General features: G+C 40.9%; 1 pseudogene; it reads left to right on the plus strand.

Moving 5' to 3' along the window:
• Positions 1 to 1,340: 1,340 nt before the first annotated feature.
• On the plus strand, positions 1,341 to 19,527 carry LOC101287556 (growth hormone-inducible transmembrane protein-like; annotated as a pseudogene).
• The last annotated feature ends 4,444 nt before the right edge of the window (positions 19,528 to 23,971 follow it).

Here is a 23,971-nt window from a genome sequence, read left to right on the forward strand (position 1 = left end):
TGTATAATTTAGACAGAAATAAAATATAAATATATAACAAAAAGAGCACAAACGCCAAGAGAAGGGGAATAGAATTACGCTGTTATAAGATTTTTATACTATTTGTGAAGTGGTCTAATGTTACTCAAAAGTAGTCTATGAGAAGTTAAAGATGTGTGCTATAAACTCTAAAGCATCACACAGAAGAAGGACATAGCTAATAAACCAATAAAATGGAATTTTTAAAATACTGAATTAATCTGAGAGAAGGCAGCAGACTGGGAAAAGGGAACAAAATATAGATGGTACAAATACAAAGATAATAGCAAGATGGTATATTTAAAGCAAACCAATGAATCATATTAATGTTATTAATATGATTAATAACATATTATTAATGTTATATATATTAATATGTTATATATATAAATATATATTTAAAGCAAACCAATGAATCATATTAATGTTAGTCTTCTTTACAGAAACACTTGAAGCTAGAAAACAGAGAAGCAATGTCTTCAAAATTCAAATGAATGACCTTCCACATAGAATTCTACACGCACACTACTAATCACACAAGAGGGTAGAATAAAAATGTTTTCGGTCACGAAATAGTCTCAAGAAATTTAACTGTCTGGTTGGCAGCCATACACTTCCTCACCCAGCTTCACCACGAAAGCACTGCCCACCTCCACCCCACCTTGCTTGGCAGTTCAGGCACCCTATCTCAACTTAATGCAACCATATTCACTGGGTATACCATACCTACCAGGTGCAGTCCTGAGCACCAGGAATCATAGATAGCTAAGTCACTGTCCACATCCTTAACGCGGAGAGCAGATGTATACATAAACATTTCTAGACACAGCAGATGACAGTCCGAGCTAAAGCAGAGCACTGGGAATCTCCTGTGGTGAGATGTGGAATGGAGCAACCAATTGTGTCTGGAGCATTTGGGAAAGCTTCTTGAAAAGCATAGGACTGTATCACATCTAAGATCATCCATCTGGCATCCCCAAAGACCTCTACACGATCTGTCTATGCTCTACCCACCAAAAACCAACTGATATGCTACTCCACCAGGCACAGGGCCTCCATCCGACCTGACTCCCCTTCCTCCTCCAAGACTCCCTCTGCTTATATCTGCCAGCTCCCATAACACCCTGACATATATGTCAGACTCACTGGACCCTAGAGTCTTTGTCATTGGTCTTCTCCATCACTGAAAGCACTTCTTCCTATTGATCTAAATCCTGCTCCACCCTTTCAGGGAATACTGGGGCATTTCATTTCCTCCAAGCACTCCTCTGCTCCCTCTTTTGTAAGCATGATGAGCTTATCGGGGAAGGCAAATGACCGCCATGTGCCTACTGCCTCTGTTCCCCAAGTCCTCTGTAGCAGACAACCCTCGCTCGCTGGTCTCCAGCCAGCACACCTCCCACTGCACCCTAATGCAGCTTCCCATGGTGCCCAATCAGGCACGGCCCCCAGACTGGAGTAGGCAGGTGAGTCAAAACTGTTTGCCACACCAGAGTTAAAAGCTGCACCATTTGCATTTAATCATGAGAGTAAATCATAACAACAAATGCTTGAGCACCAACTATGTACGAGGCCATGAAAGACAGCAGAGAGGGACAAGGTGCTGCCCTGCTTTCCGGAGCTCTTGGTCTAAGCTGGGCAGGTGAACCTATGAGGTGTCGTCTTGTATCATTGGTAGATTGTCAGTACCTTGAGAGCAAGATCCATTGCATCTACCTCTGTATTCCCTCTCACTCTAAGAGCAGAGAACTTAGCACTTAGCCTCAATAAATACCAAGATGGCATCATCCACAAAAAAGAAAAAAATCAGAGCCCAATGCTACATTTCTGAGCATCTGGGCTGAGGCCTTGTCTCACTATCAGGGAGCCCCACCGGCAGTTCTGACACCCAGGCCCAGATCCATTCATCTCTCCTCAATGAGTTACAGAGCTAGGCTTTCTTTCTTACCTGTATCAGGCCTTTATATCCCGTTCTGACAGCCCAGGTCAAGGTAAATGGCACTGAGATTATGTGTCCTACATGGGGCTGATCAAAGTAGCTCGCTGCCTCCTGGGGATCTAGAGGTCCCAGGTCATGGGAAAACTGCCAAACCCCATCATTTTAGAAAAGAAGTCTTTTCTCAGCATTGCTTTGTTTGCCTGACCTGAGCCGAATGCTCCATGTCCACCTACTTGGCGGAAAAGAAATGAGCCAACATTTCAAACTGGCAGGAACTGAGTAAGTTTAAAACCAAGCACCTTCATTTTGACAAAAAAGCAGTCATTCCTTTCCTCCATTAACAGAGCTAAAGAAAAGCCTTTTGCATTTGTCTATGGTTAAATTTCCTGACATCTGAATTATAAGTGTAATCTCATCTCATGCCTGATGCTCACTTGTATCCCTGTAAACACACCACTTGCACACCTGGATACAGCACTTGGGAAAAGAAAACATGTTCCAATCTCTTATCTCAGCTGATTCTCCAACCTACAGAGTGAGACAGGCAAAGAAGGAATTATTATTTACAATCATGTATGAGGGTCATAGTCAACAGGAACAACAGAGAACAGTGCCCTCTGGTTTGATAGGACCTGACTACACCCACCTGGTGAGGAAGCATACCTCCTCACCGTCCCGTGTCTGCCAAATCTCACCTTGGCTTTTACAGAGCTCCACAAGGACCTCGGCCTAGGGCCGTTCAGGCAACTTGGACTGAGCAACCTGAGGACACACCTTGGAGGCAAAGCTGCTGACTGTATGTGTTGGTAACTGGTGGGTGGCACTGCCCGCACTTAAGAATGTTTGCAGTCAAGTGTTCAGAGGCACTTAGACCTTGTCCAGAGGCGGTAAAAAGCCTGGGGTCAGGTTCCAGATCTGCCACTTACTGGCTTTGTGGACTCAAGCAAGCGACTTTACCCCTCTTTACCAATACTTCATCATAAAATGAGAATAAGAAGGGCAGAAATGGCCCAGGTTTGTTGTTGAGTGTGAATGAGGCAACACATGTAAAACACGTGAGCCAGGGTCTGCATGGAGCTCACACGCATGGATGCTGGCTCAGATGCTGACTCAGTTTACCCTTGTGTCTGTGTTACACACTTCCCTGGCCTGGCTGCGCCCCGAGAACATCACAGAGCCTGGCACGGAGCAGTTGCTAACAACTCACTATAGGAGCCCTGGGCCAGCGGCCCAGCTCCCCGCCCACCCTGCAGGTCTGCATACTCACAGTGCAGGCATCTCTCCTAGGCAGCGGGGGGTGGCGGGGGCTGGCCTGAGGTCAGCAGCAGCTCCACGCCGAGGGAGACAGCTGCCCCATCCACAGCGGCTCCTACACCTCCTGGACTGCCCAGCAATGTCTGTCTACTGCCCATAATAGAACAGAACACTCAAGAGATAAAACAGGGCCCAACTCCCAGGCCCCATGTCACCCCCTACCTCCACTGTGCCTGCAAAGGAGCCGAGCCTGTGGGTCAGGGGCAGGAAGAGGCGGCATTCAGCTCACCAGACGTTTCTCCCCACCATAAAAACCACTCTTTGGGATGAACAACCCTAATTCGCAGTCACCTTTTTTCCAGTGAATGTAATGAGACCATAGGAACATAAATCATTTCGTTCTGAATAAATTCATGAATCAAAGTATAAAAAAAAGAAATTTAACTGTCAACAAATGACTGGAAAATATACCCTACAAAATGAGAAAGTAGCCCAAGAAAAAGGACCCAGGAAACAGAAGATCCAACACAAGAAGGGGAAGAAGTTTCCAGAATGAAGGTAAAGAGACGTCCCAGGATGTTAGTTGGTCATCAAGCCCAGAAACCTACCAAGGCTGGCACAAGAAGTTAGAAAGTTCCAACGTGGGTGACTCCAAGAAAAAAATAGAATTGATAGACTATCAACTGAGAAGTGGCGTGCAACTCCAGTAGAGCATATTAGAATGAATTAATGACTGATAACGTGCAAAACAGGCAAATCAAAAAGTAAGGCAATGATTAATGCTGAGGAAAACAAACCCTTATTCAAAAGAGTAACATGTAATTGTGTATTTCTTTGATAAAAAATATACATTTTAATTTTTAAAATACATTTACCAAGGAGCAGAGTCTGCCCAGAAGTCTGATTTCTTTTCTTTTTTTAAACACTTGATTTTTTAAAAATTGTATATCTTATTTCATTTGCTGACAATGAAAAAAATGATTTAGATTTGTGTATACTAACATCCCTCACTTATACATATACACACGCTTCTTCTACCCCCACCTTCCCAATATTACAATTTGGGGAAATCCAAAATTCAGTGGTAATAACATTATGATCATGTAAACGTTGCCACAACTGTAGCTCAGGAGAAGAGGAGTTGGAAAAGCTGTGCACAGAAAGTCAGTTGGTAAAATAATACCTAAAACTGAAAAAAATCAATATTTTTTCAGCACATTTAGAAATATGGAGATAAAATTCAGATGAGTCAGCTAAGAGTTGAAGGTCTCTGCTCCTGGGGAGCATAACTCAATGTTAGGAAGCAGGACTCCTGCAATCCTATTTTATTTTTTTATAATATGTGTCTGCTTTTCTTTAATAATAATTTTAACTGAAACTTTAAAAAATTATAATCACCAATGTGCTTAGGCTTTCCATCAAACACTTTTTTTTTAGAAAAAATATCTTGAAATTAAAATAAAGATTGATTTGCAAATCAAATAAGGTATCCTTTCAAATTGAAAAAAACAAATAATACAATATATATTTAAAACTTGGACAAATTACAATCCAGGAATTCAAAAACTCTAACCCCACACCATTTGGTCGAGGGAGATTGGCACATGACATTTAACTTTTTTTTCAGTTTCCTGTTTATCAAAAATTAGACTTGAATAAGTAAAATCCAGATGTTGGAAAAATTAATTTAAAATCTAGTGAAAATATAACACCCCAGCAGTGCTGTCATATGTTTTGTGAGTCGTACTATTAATAGTAGGACATAATAAAAAGAAGACTGGAATCTAGGATTTTAATACTAGATCTGCCACTCAAACATCATTTAATAATGGACTAGTCAATTCCCTGCTCTGTGCTTCACTTTCCATCTGTAAAATGAGGGGATCTTAACTGGGTCATCTCTCAAGTTTCTTTCAAGTCTTACGAGAATACAAAAGATACATTAGGAACATGACAAGAATTTCCTCTTTCTCTACTCATGCACCTCTTAGATTGATTTATATAATTATATGCAGGCACTTGAAAACCCTACAGTCTCCAAGGATCTGACCATCGATCACAGCAAGAAATGCAGTAGTCTTATTTAAGCTAAATCTTAAACATCATCAGCCCCCATGAATTAAGGGTGTGGTGTCAAGAATAATCCAATAAAACTACCATACGACCCAGCAATCCCACTACTGGGCATACACCTTGAGAAAACCATAATTCAAAAAGAGTCATGTACCACAATGTTCATTGCAGCTCTATTTACAATAGCCAGGACATGGAAGCAACCTAAGTGTCCATCAACAGATGAATGGATAAAGAAGATGTGGCACATATATACAATGGAATATTGCTCAGCCATAAAACGAAGCGAAATTGAGTTATTTGTAGTGAGGTGGATGGACCTAGAGACTGTCATACAGAGTGAAGTAAGTCAGAAAGAGAAAAACAAATACCATATGCTAACACATATATATGGAATCTAAAAAAAAAAAAAAAATGGTTCTGAAGAACCTACAGGCAGGACAGGAATAAAGATGCAAGAGGGAGGAGATATGGGGATATATGTATATGTATAGCTGAGGCACTTTGTTATAAAGCAGAAACTAACACACCATTGTAAAGCAATTATACTCCAGTAAAGATGTTTAAAAAAAAAGAAGAATCCAAAGCACTTCCACTTAGCTTTAGGATCCATTATATATTTTTGGTTTACAGCAAACTCAAATTAACATTTTGGTTTATTCGGGCTGATTTTTAAATTTGTTGACCTAATTACATACTCAACAATCTAGTCTAAAAATACGCCTGGCTTGATAGAAGAGACACTGTCTTTGAATTCGACATAGTCCTTGAATTTCTAAAGGCTGGTTCACACAGAGACCTAGTTGACATGGTAATAAAAGAGACTTTTGTAGTGTGTGTCCTGCTCACAAGTTCCTTTTCCCTGAGAACAGTTCTCCACTCTGATTCTTCAAGCTACGTTTTAGTTACATAACCACTGTTCAGGACTCACTTGATTGGCAGTGGCCGAGCACCAGAGCCAAAATGAGCCAATCAGAGCTCTGTAACTTGAGAGAGTGAAATCTCAATGTGGGTTTGGGTTCAGTTATATGAAAACTACATAAATTTGAGAACTGGGGCACAGCCATTATCGTATGAGTAGAAGTAGCAGAGATAGTTGATTTGCAAAGACAGACCAAAAAAAAAGAAAAAGAAAAGAATTTGCAGAAAGAAATGAAAGCAAAATATAGATAAAGCCTGTTTCCTGGGCTTCCCTTGGCCTTCTTAATCCCTTTTGAGTCACAGCTGCATTCCTGTCACTGGATCCCAGGTCATTATATTAAATTCTTCCTTCTTGCTTAGACTAACTAGAAACAATTTCTATCATTAGCAGCAAAAAAAATTTGCTACTGTTAAATTGACTTTTTCAACTGAATTGAAAATTGTAATGAGGAAATCTTTTGGATTACTTTTTTTTTTCTTTTTTTCTGAATTAATCTGTCATTTGCTCAGACACAAAGTGGCTGGGTATCACAGAGCCCCAGATTATTAAAAGATGATTGTGCATTTAGAAATTTTGTCTTATTTTCCATGCTAGTCTCTATTCTATAAAGTTTAAGCTTTAGTGTATAACTAAGATGATATACTGCACTTATCAGGTTAATAGAGGGTCATAGCAGTGGAACTTTTTATTGGAATGTCCAGCTGCATTCCTGAATCAGTCACAGGTGAATCCATAATAATTAATTACTTTCTGAAAGCAATGGCAAAATGTTCCTACTAACATATGAATAAAATAACCACGGAGCCCCTTGCCTGCTATTTGTTGACTACTTCCAGATAGCTGCAAAACACATGCCCCCTTCTGCAAAAATGGAAACTCCAAAACCCTTCAGATAAAGGGGAGCAGATGCCATAATGCAAAGTGCACCAAAATGAGTGTCAGCTGATGTGAATCCAAGGCTTTACAACTGTCCTCGCCTCTGTGGATCTTAGACTCTTCACCTCATTTGGAATAGAAAAAATCCAACATGAAACCCATAGGCCAAATGAAGCCCAATAGACCACCTGCTAATGCCTCCCTTTCTTGAAGGGAAACTTTGTTTTTTTCTTCCAAGAAATGTTGTTAAGTGCTTAGAAGAGTGCCTGACAAATAGGAATGCTCAATTAATTATAGCCATTGTTGCTATTATTTTTACTATCCTGAGGATATTTTTAACAGACTAGCTAGTTATGGGTGTCCCACTGCTAGTATGTTTGACTGCTAACAACTATAAATTTCACAAGATTTGTTGGACAAGTTTGTAACAGTAATCAAAGCTGAATATATTTAATGATAGTATTTTGAGACATTCAAGTTCAATTTCACTAAAAGAATAATTAAATTGGATCAACTTAAAGGATTATTGAATAAGGAAGAATAGGGCTGACTAAAGCTTGCAGGTAGCACCTGACTCATTTTGGGGTCATGGCCAATATTGATGCTACAAGAAAACTTACCATTATAGCCTTTTCATATCATGAGGAAAAACTGTTGAAAACATGTGGACAAAGGAAAGGAAAAGACATAGATATAACCTATTTGACTGAGTTCTAATATTGCTTCCAAATTAGACATTGTGGGCTTCCATGTTTTCAGCTCTAGAAAATTCTGAGCCTAGAAAGCAACTATTTCTATGGTTACCCAGAAGCAGAAAGCTACTGCTCAGAACAGATTGTGGTCTCTTCTGCACACCTGCCAAATAGCATCAGATCAGAGGAGATGCTGTTCATTTAGAAAAATACATGCCTTGTGTTGAACCTCACTGTGAATGTCCACCCCCACCCCACCTCAGGCCATAATCTGGAAGGATATGAAAAATTAGAAGTGAATTGCTCGACACAGTTAAGTGAGAAGAACTTTGAATCTCAGCAGGCAACCCAGGCAGGATGATAGGAAGGGATAAACAGAAGACATGAGCCACAAAAAGGAAGGCCAGCCCACCACATCACCTCCATATAACAGCCAATAGCAGGGAATTTTAGGAAAATAAATCTAATGCTCATTTTTAAATTGTGTCTTCATGATGCTATGCTGTGCTCCCTTCAGTTCCCACAAAGCTTCAATAAAAAATAAAAAGAAAGTAGAAACCAAGAACAGTATTTAGAAAGCACATTGCAGCATTTTTTTCGGCAAAAATCCACAGGTGGGATTTTCCATAGCAATATCTTATTTGGATTTTAAAATAAACATTGACTCCAGAAGGTGAAGGGACTCGGGGGTACACACAACCGATAGTTGGGTTGCATATGAATGACCTACCCCTACACAATGGAGAAATATTTCTTCCACATGCCAGCAAATATCTCAGTGTCTTTAACTTTATCTTACCATTGTCTGATTTGTTTAGCTCTTACTTGGGTCCCATTCAGGACTATTGTGTTCTCTTAGCTTATTATTATGGCTACCTTCCACTTCTTAAACAACCATGTCTCCTATGGGTCCATGTTTACGTAAAACAGGGATCGAGTACTGATATGCAGCCAGAATAAAAGCAGTCCATACAAGATAGGGTTGGATTTCAAAGGAAAAAATAATTTGTTTTTTTCCTTCTGCATTCATTTCTCTCTGTATGTAACCAATGTGAAATAACATTCCCACTTTATCAAGACCAAAAGTTAGGTACCAAGAAATTCATTTATTCCACCAACATTTATTGCCCTCAGTTGTATGACTGATACCGCTAGGATGCAGGGCCATAAAGATAAATACAAAATGGGCACAATTTAATTAGGGAAAGAGAAATGAAAACAGAAGTGGAGGCCTGTGTGTATAGTACAGTAAGAAAATGTAAGGAGGTTTAAAGGACTGTGGCTTGGGGAGGTGCAAAAAGTCCAAGAGAAGATGGTAACTGGAACAAGTTTTGAAGAATTCATGGGAGTTCACCAAGCCAATAGGAGGGAAAGGGCATTGCCAGAAGGCTGGGGCATGAACCTATGAGCTACCACCCCTCCAAGAGGAAACAACAAGAAGCTTGATATGTAGGGAAATCAGTTGGCAGGAGAAAAGGGAAAGGCAGGCAGTGTTGGGATTCTGAAGGTCCTTACGTGACTGAGATGTTCTGCCTTGAATCCATGAATGATGGAGATCCAGCTTAATAAAGACCAGGGTGAGGAAGAGGATTGTTGCTTTAAAAGGGTGGGTTGGAAGGAAATAGAAATGGAATCTGGAACTCCAGAAGACCTGAACTATGATGATGACTGTAGGGGAGAAGGAACATTATATTCTTATTAGTGGCCAGGCCCAAATGGGATACCTCTGCTTTATTCCCTGAGCCTGGCTGCCTACATGGACTGTTAAACTTGCCCAAGGGAGGAAGGGGAAAAAAATCACTTTTTCTTTTTTCCTGGACAATTCCCAAATGAGGAGCTCTATATCCAAGCAATTTTTTCTGCTTTCCTGCATTTTTTTAACATCTTTATTGGAGTATAATTGCTTTACAATGGTGTGTTAGTTTCTGCTTTATAACAAAGTGAATCAGTTATACATATACATATGTTCCCATATCTCCTCACTCTTGCGTCTCCCTCCCTCCCACCCTCCCTATCCCACCCCTCTAGGTGGTCACAAAGCACCGAGCTGATCTCCCTGTGCCATGCGGCTGCTTCCCACTAGCTGTCTATTTTACGTTTGGTAGTGTATATATGTCCATACCACTGTTTCACTTTGTGCCAGCTTACCCTTCCCCCTCCCCATGTCCTCAAGTCCATTCTCTAGTAGGTCTGCGTCTTTATTCCCGTCTTACCCCTAGGTTCTTTATGACCTTTTTTTTCCCCTTAGATTCCATATAGTTCTACAACCTCTTAGATTTCCATCCCAATTGCTAAGCAGAAAACTTTCTGCCCCCACTAAGATTTAGACGACTAAAGGGAGGACCCCAGGGCTTGGCCTGTAAATGGCAGTGAAGGGATGAAATCAACTCCAGTCTGAGGTTCTGAGCTCAGAAGGCAACACTAAGTTCACATCCCTGAGCTGAAGTGATCTGCAATCCTCACCACCCTCCTCAAACCACCACCACTGACGTCTACTGCCCCTGACAATCTCGGGAAAATCTACACATGCTAATTTATTTAGGAGGAAAAGTTGGGTTTAAATATTGGATAAAATACTTTTAATATGAAATTAGTTATGACTTGTTGGATGAAACTCAACTGATTATTTTCAAAACCAACCAGACTTTAAAATAAAATAACCATATTCTCTTTTTTAACATCTGTGTATGGATATCTCTTGTGTACTGCAGTTAGAGGAAACCTGAAAAGGATGCTTTCGACCAATTCTTCCTCTATTTCTTTGGAATAAATATTAATATATGTGAGTCGTCCTCATGCAATTTTAAGGAGTGCCAGAAAGACCAGAACAAACATCTGAAAGAATCCCCTAAAGGTGCAAATGAGGCCACTAAAAACCACAGAGGTTGACACCCAATGTCACACAGGAAGTAAGTGGCAGAGCTTGAATTCTACCCAGATGTCCTGGTTTCTTTGTCCAAATCTTTTTAGCTACATTTCTTCTTTTTAAAAAAATTTTTATTTATTTATTTATTTACTTACTTACTTACTTACTTATTTATTTATTTATTTATATGTCTTAGGTTTACAACAAAATTCAGAGGAAAGTACAGAGATGTCCTGTATACCCCCAGCTCTCACATGTGCAGAGCCTGTCCCATTATCAACATCACTCACCAGAGTGGTACATTTTTTACTAAGGATAAACCTACACTAACACATCATAGACACCCAAAGTCGATTATTTACCTTAGAGTTCACTCTTGGTGTTATACATTCTATAGGTTTAGATGAATATATAATGCCATGTAGTCATCATTATAATATCATAAAGAGTATTTTCACTGACCTAAAAATCCTCTGTGTTCTGCCTATTCACTCCTCCCCCAAACCCCACCCCTAGTAATGACTGACCTTTTAACTCTCTCCATAGTTTTGCCTTTTCCAGAATGTCATATAGTCGAAATCATATCATATGTAGACTTTTCAGATCGGCTTCTTTCACTTAGTAACATGCACTTAAGGTTCTTCCCTGTCTTTTCATGGCTTGATAGCTCATTTCTCTTTAGCACTGAATAACATTCCGGAACTACACTCAGCAGGGGGCCAGACTATGCTTCCCTGATCAGACTGTGCTGCCGATTTGGTTCTGCAGACAGGCAGAGTTGCTGGTTGGGGCTAGACTTTGTCTCTGCAGGTAGGGACTGGGTCTGCCAAGACCCCAGTGCTGGTTTTTGCAAGTCCCTCCCCCTTCTCTGTCGCAGATTCCCTGTGGTCAAGCCCCACAGAGTCCCTGCAATCCCCATGGGGGCTCCCAAGAAGTGACCCACAACACCTGAGGTGTGGAGTCTGGATGTCCCCCATATGATCCAGCAATCCCACTCCTGGGCATATATCCATGCAAAACTATAATTCAAAAAGAAACATGCACCCTTATGTTCACAGCAGCACTATTCACAATAGCCAAGACATGGAAACAACCTAAATGTCCATCGACAGCTGAATGGATAAAGATGTGGTATATATATACAATGGAATACTACTCAGCCATTAAAAAGAATGAAATTATGCCATTTGTAGCCACATAGATACAACTAAAGATTATCATACTAAGTGAAGTAAGTCAGAAAGACAAATACCATATGATATCACTTATATGTGGAATCTAAAATATGGCGCCAATGAACCTATCTGCAAAACAGAAACAGACCCACAGACATAGAGAACAGACTGGTGGTTGCCAAGGGGGAGAGGGTTGGGGAGGGATGGAGTGGGAGGTTGAAGTTAGCAGATGTAAGCTATTATATATAGCATGGATAAACAAGGTCTTACTGTATAGCTCAGAGAACTATATTCAATATCCTATGATAAACCATAATGGAAAAGAATATTTTTAAGAATTATATATATGTATAACTGAATCACTTTACTGTACAGCAGAAATTAACACAACATTGTAAATCAACTATACTCCAATAAAAATAATAAATAAATAAATAAGAATTGCCTGCCTTCATCCTCAGGCAAGTCTAAGAAAATACAATTTCCCTGACAGGTTACCTTAGTCAACAATAAGACAAGATGTGGGAGAAAGAACCACAGACTGAGGAGAATTGAGATCCAACAGGCTGAGTGCCCTTAGGCCTCTGAGCTGTTTACAGAGTTAGTGAACTGCACTAAATGACCTTCGTCTCTCCTTTCTCTGACATTCCCTGTCTTCTGGAAAAATATGGCTCATTGCATCCTGGCCAAATACAAAATGTTTGTACTTGGACCATATTCACAGGAGTTGATGGCTCTGAATAAACCAGAGAATCCCTACCAGCAGAAAAATGTCATTTCTGGCTGTGGCAGCTTTGGTCTCTGAATTTTCCACAGCACCAGAGATAATGGCCCAGACAATTTTCCTTTTCTCTGCCTCTCATGTTTTATGGCAATAAAAAGCCTACTGGAGACGGTACATAATGTAAATGCAGCAGAATCCCAATCCATCCCTGCAACACACTCCCACCACCATTTTAATCTACGAATCTGCCAAATTACACATCAACCAAAAGACACGTTGAGTTTATTACGAGATCCAGAGGATAGCTTCTTCACAAATGATTTCATTTTTCAGGCTTTCAATACAATGAGCTGAAGTGAGCCAGCCAACTCAGGTGAGTAGAGAAGGGATCCTTGAAATTTGTGGTGTCTGGGACATGCCCCACAGATAATCTAGCAAGTGCATCATGAAGCAAAAACAGTTTCTGTAAATTGAGAAGACAGAGTATGAAGAGGGGAGAGAAGGGACATTGATGCAGACTACGAGAGGTCATGTGGGGAAAATTAGTCTATTTTCTCAGCTGCTGCCAAAAAATGTCACTTGTGTTATAAAGAAATGGAAAATGAGAAAACTCCATTATCATCCAAAAACCACTTGTCCATTTCCTGCTCCATGTGAGAAGGAAAATTGGACCATAAACCCGATTTACACGGGGCTGTGGTCTTCTGGCGCCCTCTACTGTCATGGAGGGAGACTGCAGCCGCCTGCACTGAGGAAGAAAATGACGCCAATCTAGAATCTGGCCCTGGGCCTGAGAATCAATAAACTGTTAGATAATGAGAAGAGAGAAAAGAAGAAAGGAGTGTGAGAGGGAGAGAGTGGACATGAAATTCTCAAGTTCCTTCCAAGGCTTGAATCAAGGTTGAGTCCATACCCAGAAGAGAGCCCTGCTCTCCTGAGTCCCACAGAGCTGGGTGATGAAATGGGTGAAATGCCTAGAAATGCTTAACAGAGGGCAGCTCTTGACATCAGATAGGTGCTTGATGAATGAAAAAGGGGGAAAATTATATTTATATATACATATATATATATATATAGAGAGAGAGAGAGAGAGAGAGAGAGAGAGAGAGAGAGATTGTAACTGGCCAAAACTGCCTCCCTCCAGCTCATCATTGTAACAGAAATGTCTGACTCTGTCACTCATCTAAATGTTTTTCATAAATTGTATCAATCCTCCACATATTTTCAAAAGTCTTTATGTTTGAACTACTGACAAAGGTAACAAGAAGTACTGTAATTTGAATTTTTATGGAGCCTTATAAATTCTCAATTGTTCTATAAAGTGTTGTATTTGGGTCATTTAAATACAGAAACCTTAGAACCTGGTGTGCCTGGATCAGGGAATTTCTAATTTAGGGTTGGATAAGAAATGTCTACTCCTCATAACCATAAGAGGTATCATTTTTCAGTTTGTTTCATTTTACCTAAAACTGTGTCACAATAGATCATAGGCCACCGCTGATCGAACAAGCACTACTGGTATCACCCCACTACCTGTGAAATAGAGGCTGCTAACTGATGAGTGAAAGGTGTTATAAGATGGCTTTCACACTCCTCAGCAAATACTTGGTTCAGTGCCAGGAGGGTTGAGAGCTCTCTGACTGCCTTGACAATTACTAGAATGTAGCAGTTAGGTAAATGAGGCTGCAGTAACAAGTAGGCCCCTCCAATAAGCTCTTTTCTTGCTCATGTCACAGTCTCAAGGTGATGTCCCCTCTCAGAAGCGAGTGCCCCACATGGTGATTCAGGGGCCCAGGTTTCTTCCATCTTGTGGCTCTGCCATTCTGCAGGGTCAAAGCAGCAGCATCCTTGTCCAGTCCTGGAAGAGACAAGACCAGAGATGGCTTCCATCCTTTGTGCTCAAGTCCCACTGGCTAGAGCTCAGGCATAAATCCACATCTAACTGCAGTGGTCCAGCTGCATGCCCAAGAAGAACACCGAATTTGGTGAACAACAAAGTTCTAGGCTGTGGCTACCAGAACTTTGGAGGTCAATTTGTGTTCTCCCTTCTGGTAACTCATGCTATTTATATCCCTCATTATTATAAATCCCTCATTTTAATCCATCACAACACTTCTAAATGCTAGCACTAACATTTACAAGTTGTGTCACTTTGGACAAACTACATAGTACCTCTAAGATACATATTTCCCTCATCTATAAAATAGTGATAATGATATTACTTATAGATAGTACTTATATATTGTAGGGAATAAATGAGCTAGTGTATATAATGCATTCAGCATGGTGCTAGCTGTTAACTAGAATGACCACATTTATTATTTCCTTCTTCTGTTTTGACTGTTTTTCCAAATCAAAGAACATCAATAAATCTCTATTTTCGTTATGTTCAAAGTATCATATGGAGTAGATATTTTATCCCTGCCCTCAATGAATTAAACCTATTTTGAAGATGAGACATAAAACTGGTGAAAAGTAAAGCCTTAAGAATATTTATACAGAATATTGAGCCAAAGATAGAAAAATTTCAATTAAAAAGTATGTGATTAATTCTCAAATTAGTTGTGGGTACAATGAAATTTTCAGAAGGGAGAGTTAATGTAAGATCTTATGGGAGAGGTAAGGTTTGGATTTGGTCTTCAAGAGTAGATTCTAGATAAGGATAATAGGTAAGAATGAGGACAGAAGACACTATAGGAAACTAGAATGACCTAAGGGGAAAAAAAAAAAAAAAGGCAAAGACCAAGAAAGCAGGGATATGGGGGAGGGGGAGGAGAGCAAGGAAAAGTTGATAGACAAGATGATACAATTTTTCTAAATGTATGAGAATAATAAAAATAAAGCTGGAAATATAGGTTTGTGCTAATAGAAGGCTAAGCTAAGAACTTGTCCTTGTAGGCCAGTGACTAGCAAATCTAAATGTGCAGGAAAAAGCCTTTTGCAGGCAGGGGAAGATATATAAAAGGAGGTGGAGTGCAGGAGTTAAAAGCACGGGCTCCAGAGACACTGCCTAATTCAAACCTTGGCTCTGCCACTTAAAACATATGACCGGGCTTCCCTGGTGGCGCAGTGGTTGAGAGTCTGCCTGCCGATGCAGGGGACACGGGTTCGCGCCCCGGTCCGGGAAGATCCCACGTGCCGCGGAGCGGCTGGGCCCGTGAGCCATGGCCACTGCGCCTGCGCGTCCTGAGCCTGTGCTCCGCAACGGGAGAGGCCACAGCAGTGAGAGGCCCGCGTACCGCAAAAAAAAAAAAATATATATATATATATATATATATGACCTTGGGCAACTTTGTCAACCTGTCTCTCAGTTTTCTCATCTGTAAAATGAGGTGATAAACTTTCACAGAGCTATTGTGAGTATTGGATGACTCCATGCACGCATGGGAATCATTGGAAGAGGACCTGGCACATGGTAGGGCAGCATTGGTATCAATGGTGATGACAATGATAGTCGTGGTCTGCCCCTAAGGGGAGCCTTCATTATTCTAGGATTGAAGTCAACCTAGCTCTATACAATTGCTACTGGTAGGACACCTTTCTTTCTCAGTAATCATGAACTCTCTAGAACCACTGTGCCTTTAGAAACCTTTAATGAGCTTGTTTCCATTTGGCTTCATATATACAAGTAGACCCAGGCATTTGTAAGTCCAACTCAAAATATCAGTTTTCCCTGAAGTTAGGTATATTCATTTGCTAGGGTTGCCATAACAATACCACAGACTGGGTGATTTAAACCACAGAATTTTTCTTCTCACAAGTGGAGGCCAGAAGTTCAAGACCAAGGGCTTGGCAGGTTTGGTTTCTCCTGAGGCCTCTCTCCTTGGCTTACAGATGGCCGCCTTCTTACTGAGTCCTCACATGGCCTTTCCCCTGTGTGCACATCCCTGGTGTCTCCCCATGTGTCCAAATTTCCTCTTATAAACACAACAGCCATATTGGATGAGGGCCCACCCTCATGACCTCATTTTCGTTTAATCACCTCTCTAAGGACCCTTTCTCCAAACACAGTCACATTTTGAAGTACTGGGGGTTGGGGTTTCATCATATGAATTTGGGGGGACACAGTCAATTCAACCCACAACACTCAGCTAGGATCTTTCTCCTCATTATAATATTTTCTCCAGTCCCCTGTCACGGAGGTCTCTTTTCATGACCATTATCTCATAATAAAGAGTCTGAGACTTTACCAAGAAAGTCAAGAGGTGTACTTGGGGTGACCATCCCCAGATACATACTCAGTGCTTCCTGTGCCGTATTCTGGGCAGTGTGCCTGGATCCAGCCATACACGGAACAACTGGCCTGCCCTGGTGAAGCTTGCATTCTAATAGGGGTGCCATAATCTAACAAAATACATGGCAGCACTTGGAGTGAGTCAGATGTGAACAAGTGCCATGGAGAAAACGAAAGAAGAATAAGGGAGAAGGGGAGCACCCTGGGCAGGGGGATGACTGACTACCTTATAAGGAGGGGTCATGGGAAGCCCCTCTCCTAGGGTCACATTTTAGCAGTGACTTGAGGAAGTCAGGGAACACGCCATGCGGATAACTGGAGGAGGAACATTTCAGGCCAACAGAACATCAAGAGCTAAGATCCTGAGCTGGGAGTGACTAGAAACATCAATGTGGCTGGAGCAGAACAGGTGAGGGAGGAAGTGTTTGGAAATGAGAGGAGAGGTAGGTCAGGTCCCCTGTGTGGTGCCTTGCTGTCATTGTAGGGATGTTGGCTTTTGCTGGAGTGAAATGAGAAGTCACTAGAAGGTGTTTTTTAATTAATTTTTATTGGAGTATAGTTGCTTTACAGTGTTGTGTTAGTTTCTACTGTACAGTAAAATGAATCAGTTATACATATACATACATCCCTTCTTTTTTGGATTTCCTTCCCATTTAGGTCACCACAGTGCATTAAGTAGAGTTCCCTGTGCTATACAGTATGTTCTCATTAGTTATCTATTTTATACGTAGTATCAAGAGTGCATATATCTCACTAGAAGGTTTTGAGCATGGTCTGATTTGTTTTTAAAGGCTCCACTCAGATTATTGTGTTGAGAATAGACTGGGTGAGGGAGTGGGGAAGGGTGAGTGAGTAGGTCAACTAGTTACAATTGTCAGTAACAGTAAAGTAGAAGCAGTGAAGTTAGTAAGAAAGGTTTAGATTCTTGATGTTTCGAATGTAGAACAACCAGGAATTTCTGTTATTCCATCTGGTGCTCATAACTCCCTCTAGATTGCCTTTGGCATCCTGCCAATCAGCACTATCAAGGTTTCAGTTGCATTGAGCTTTCTCTGTATCCTGGAGCTAAGTGTACAGCTTAAATCCATGCATAGACTCCCAAGTTCAATCTCCATATCAAAATAAATGAGCACTAACATTACATAAATCCTACATAGGAAACTGGATAAAGTAGGCATCTTTAACCATCTATATTCTGATCACAGGTTATAAAAAGTCCAAAGCCAAAAGGAATGCAGAATGCCTCCAGATGGTATCATATTCGGATAAAGAAATATAAAATGTCATCATGCATGTGAAACACTTCTAACCAGAAAAGGAAAAGACAGCAGAAGAGAGGAAGGCAGACCAGGAAAGTGATAAAATTTGCTAACCCTAAAAGTGGGTGACTGGCATGGTGCAACAGTTCTTGTCAATACTTTTGAAAGCAAGCTGCAAAATTGTTCTCCAATTGCTGACGTTAAGAAGTTGTTTCTTGAGTTTTTCCTATTTAAGATGAAGACTTCAGCATAGTTCTACTCATCTTTTCCTTCCCTGATTTCTGTTCATATAGTCTGAGAGTTTAGCTCAACACAATTTTTATTAAGTAAAAATTATCAAGTAAGAGGCGGGCGGAGGGCACGGGAAGTGCGCCTGGTTGCCTTTCGCCGCCCGGAACGCGAACTGCGCATTTCAGATCTGCTTGGTAAACCAGGTGCACCACCATACTGGCCACAAGACTTGTGTGTCTCTGGACACTACCTTCCAGAGTTTTCCTCCCAGCTTTCACCAAGGCCTCCCCTGTTGTGAAGAATTCCATCACAAAGAATCGATGGCTCTTCACACCCAGCAGGGAATATGCCACCAAGACAGGACTTGGGGTCTGGCATGGGAAAACTGGCCAAGGACTCAAAAGAGGCAGCTTTGGAACCATCATTGGAAAAAATATTTAAAATTGATCAGATGAGATGTTTTATTGCTAGAGGAGCTGCTGTCTGTTTTGGTGTTCTGTGCTACTGTGGCTTGGAAATGTCTAATGAGATTGGCGCTATTGAAAAGGCTATAATTTGGCCTCAGTATGTGAAGGGTAGAATTCATTCCACCTATATGTACTTAGAAGGAAGTATTGGTTTAACAGCTTTGTCTGCCCTGGCAGTGAGCAGAACTCCTGCTCTCATGAACTTGGTGATGAGAGGCTCTTGGGTGACAACTGGTACAACCTTTGATTGCACCAGTTGTCATGCAGCCATGATTGGAGCTGGAATGCTGGTACAGTCGATATCATATGACAGGAGCCCAGGCCCAAAGCATCTTGCTTGGTTATTACTTTCTGGTGTGATGTGTGCAGTGGTGGCTCCTCTGATGATATTAGGGGGGCCTCTTCTCATCAGAGATGCATGGTACACGGCTGGCACTGTGGGACGCCTCTCCACCGTGGCCATGTGTGTGCCCAGCGAGAAGTTTCTGAACATGGGAACACCACTGAGCATGGGCCTGGGTCTCGTCTTTTTGTCCTCACTGGGATCTATGTTTCTTCCACCTACCACTGTGGCTGGTGCCACTCTGTACTCAGTGGCAATTTAGGGTGGATTCGTTCTTTTCAGCATGTTTCTTCTGTATGACCCACAGAAAGTAATCAAGCATGCAGAAGAGTACCAGTGTATGGAGTTAAAATGTGATCCCATCAGTTCAATGCTGGGAGTCTACATGGATACATTATACATATTTATGTGAGTTGCCAGTATTCTAGCAACTGGAGGCAACAGAAAGAAGTGAAGTGACCAGCTTCTGACTTCCTTAATACATCAGATATCTGGCTTGTTTAATAGGGGCAGATATTTGTTAAATGGTTTGTGCAAGCAGCTTTCATGGAAGTTTAGAAGATAAGAACTTGTCAGCATGTTTCAAGTGCTCCAATAATGTGATGCTTCAGGTCTGCTTTTTCTTCTGGAGAATAAATTCAGTAGTTCTATTCCAAATAGCACACACATTTTCAATTCTCACGTTTGAGTAATTCTAAAATGTTCTAATGAGTGTGAAAACCAAGGTTTGTGTTGCAGGAAGTTAAGTATTTTATCTATTTTTAAATTTATTTGGTTAGGTGAAACTTAGCAAACTTGTGTACCTCCTTTTTTTTTTTTTTTTGAAGGTGGACTATTAACAAGTAATGTCACAAGCGACATAGGGGTTTGGTAAAGGGACCAGAGAGAAGTAAAGGGTCACCTGCATTCTTTCTTTGAATGCTGAGAACTTAGCACTTACGCAATTGTGGTGAGTCAGTGGGGGGGGGTTGGACATTTGGAAACAAGTCATGGTTGTACATCTGCTGAACTTAGCAGAAGCACTGAGCAGGAAACAAAGACATAGGTGATTGTCAAGGCTGTCCTTACAGTACATATGTGATCATGTTTGGCTTCCCATTGTTTGACACTGTTAGAAGAGTCCACAATGCCAATCATATGGAGAATTCCTGTTATATAGTATGTGTGCGTGTGAGTCTTACTTTTGAATCGTCTAGAACAAAATATCCTTAAAATACTCAAAGCATGAAAATTGTTGCATTTTTAAGTATACAAACAATATGTTCATAATTGCTGAATATTTTTGTAAATTTATTGAAATGTTTAAAGGAAAACATGCTTGCCTTTCTCATCTCTTCAAGCTTTAAAGCCTGTTTGTGGTTGACACTTGAGATTATGAAAGCAGTTTTTCCCCTCAGATTTGGTTTCTTGCATTCCCTCTCAGAGGAATCACTAAAAAGTGGAAGGCAAAGTGAGGTTTTTCCATGAACTATATCAATCAAAAATATAATGGAGAAAATGCTTCATTAGAGCTTCCCCTAGCAGAATTTTCCTCCTCTCCTCCATAGATCATTATTTAACTCTCTTGTGCCATTTGTAAGTTTTTTGATACAGAAGAGTTATTTTTGGAAGTTCTTATGAATGAAATAAGTGTATGATTATTGAGATAGTTGGTGTTTTGACAAAGATTTATTACAGTAATCCAGAAATAATTATTCTTACCGCCTCAAGTCACATAGAATGCTTATTTCTGACATAATAAAGGTCCCAGCCAGATGAAAAATAAAAAAGTAAAAATTATCACTATTACTAACTAGTACTATTTTAATTGAAAAATGACCATTCTGAAGACTCTGGTTCCACACCAGCTCTCTCAGATAAAAGCTGATTTTTTTTTTCCATGTTCCATGTGGTAGGTTGAAAAATGACCTTCCAAGAAGAGATCCACATTCCGATTCCTGGAATGTTACCTTATATGGCAGTTCTTGCAGATGCCATTAAATTCAAGACCTTGAGATGGGGAGATTATCCTGGATCATCTGGGTCGGTTCAAAATGCAATCAAATGTACACTTCTAAGAGTGAGGCAAAAAGAGATTTAACACACACACAGAGGAGAAGGCAATGTGAAGATAGAGCAGAGAGAGATTTGAAGATGCTGGCTTTGAAGATTGAAGAGATGTAAAACACAAGCCAAGGAGTGCCAAGAACCTCCAAAAAAATGAAAGAGACAAGGAATAATGGATTCTCCCTAGAATCTCTAGAGGGAGCACAGCCTTGCCAATACCTTGATTTTGGCTCAGTAATACTGACTTTGGACTTCTGACCTCTAGAACTGTGAGAGAATAAATTTCTGTTGTTTCAAGCCACAGAGTTTGTATTAATTTGTTACAGCAGCTACAAGAAACTAACACACCCACATACTTGAGAGCTGCAGTTTAAGTAGGTGGTTTGTTACCCTGAATGCTACTTCTAAACATATTTTTCCCCTTTATCTACCAGACTTGACCATCAGACACCTCTTCCTTTTACTGTGATCTGGCTATCTCCTGACCACTCCCCGCTCATCAAGGGCTTTAGTGCTCAGCTGGCTTCATTCTCTTCACTCTTACTCTTTCAACCTACTTGGAAATTTCAACAATCCTCTGTTTCTGCAGATTTTTTCTATTCAGTTGAGAGGATGTGCCCTTCACTCCACTCCAGCCATCCACACTTTTATGGTTCTCCCAAAATCTTATCATCACCAATAACCATACACCTTCTGAAATCACAGTTCCAGTCATGCCCCTACCATCCACCACCTCCAGCCCTCCTGGCTCATGGACTCAATTGTCTGCCCCAATCGTCTCTTGACCACACAGGGGCCGCCATTGCACTGACCCTACCACTTATCACTACTCCACACTGCCCCCCCCCTCCGCCCCTGTATGCCCTCATTTACCTCCAGCTTAGAAGCTTTGATCTAGTTTGAGAATCATTTCCTTCCTAACACCCTTATTGGCCGTACCCTTTGTTTCTTCATCTGATTAAGCCTCCAATCTGCTTAACCAAACTATCTACCTACTCTGAGCTAAACATCTTACTTTAAATTCATGATGACTAATCTCAACTCAACACTGCCCAGCACTCCTACCCTACTTCCCTAGGATATTTGTTTTCTCTTTCTCCAGCACAAATATTTCAGAACTTCTTGTTTTCAACAGACCACACATTTCCTCACTCAATCTCTGCTGATGACTTTGACTCATTCCTGAGTGAAAAACAAAACAAAACTCAGGAATCAGATGAAACTAACCTCATCTTCCTACCACTAAAGCCACTCAGAACCCACTTTTCCTTCTCTATTGATATGACGGAATAATTGTCCCAGCTCCTAGCTGTGACCCATTCTTCCATGTTTACATGGGATCTCATCCCTGCTCAAGGAATTTGACCCTATAGTTTTCCCTTTTCTCTTGTGTTATCAACTGCCCTTTCACAACTGGACTGTTCCCATTGGCTCACATACATGCTTTAATATCACTCATCTAAAAAAAAAATTTAAAGCAAACACCTGTCTTTCACTCCCACACTGTCCTCCAGCTACTTCATTTCTCTGCAGTCTTTCACACCCAAACCCCTCAAAATTATCTATACTCAGTCTGTATTTTCTTACCTTCTTTTCTCAACCTACCTTTTTGGGTTTCATCCCTCACCCCACCCACCTTCATGAAAAACTCCTTCATTTTTTATCAGGGTCTCAAAACCAATGGTCAATTCCCTATTCTCATATTACCCAATCACTTAGCAGCTTTTAACCCAATTAGCTACTTCCTTTTTTACACCTACTTTTCCCTGGGTTTCCCTGATACCATGCTCCCCTGGCTTACCTTTTACCTCACTGGCCACTCCTCTGTTTCATTTGTTGGCTCCTTCTTGTCTGCTGAGTCTCTAAATGTTGGAATACTCTGGACCCCATCCTGAGCCTTTCGTCTCTTCCCTATCGGCACTTTCTCCCAATCTCATCTTGTCCAGTTCTGTCATTATGAATGCTACCTTTATATTGCTAACTCCAAAATCTGTACCTGCCACACTGATCTTCCCACTAAGATAAAGACCCAGATATCCAGCTACCTCCCCAGCATATCAAATTTAACTAATCCTAAGGAGAGCTCTATATCCACCCCCCAAATCAGCCATGTGCATGTCACTAAGTGATAACCCCATATATGGTACCCCCCTATACCCAGTTGCTCAGGCCAAAATCCTCTTTCTCTCATGACTTACATCCAATCCTCAGCAAGTGCAACATATATTTCTCAAATCCAAGCCACTTCTTAGCATCTTCATCAACACTCCAGTCCATGCCATCATCACATCTCACCTATACCATTGCAGCAGTCTCCCTTACCCATCTCTCTTCTCCAACTCTTGTCTCTCTGTAACTCATTCTCTGAAGATCAGACATAGAGAGTTTCTCCAAGATTAAGTGTGATCACTGTCACTCTATTTAAATATCTCTGATAGCTTCCTGTGGCAATTAGAATAAAATGCAAATTCTCTAGTATAGCTTACCAAGCCCTCTGTGATCTGACCCTGCATTAATCTACTACAGCTTTGTTACAGGGGTGGAATTTTCTGCTGCCCATTGCGCCTTTTCTCAGGGTTCCTCCTATTTTTTTGCTCTCTTTATTTTTATTTTTTATTATTTTCTTTTTTCCAGCTTTACTGAGATACAATTGACCTATAACGTATGTCAGACCATCACATTGTACACCTTTAACTTGTGAGGAATAGCTGCCCATGATGTAAGGCACCACCATCTCCACCATCCCCTCCTTCTATACTCACTTCCCTTGAATTGAAGATGTTAAGGATAGGAGGACAGCAATAAGTTTCTATGTGTCCTGGGTCTGTGATACAGGGGCAGATGGTGGGTTT

This window comes from Orcinus orca, chromosome 19 (assembly GCF_937001465.1).
Source record: "Orcinus orca chromosome 19, mOrcOrc1.1, whole genome shotgun sequence".
NCBI lineage: Eukaryota > Metazoa > Chordata > Mammalia > Artiodactyla > Delphinidae > Orcinus > Orcinus orca.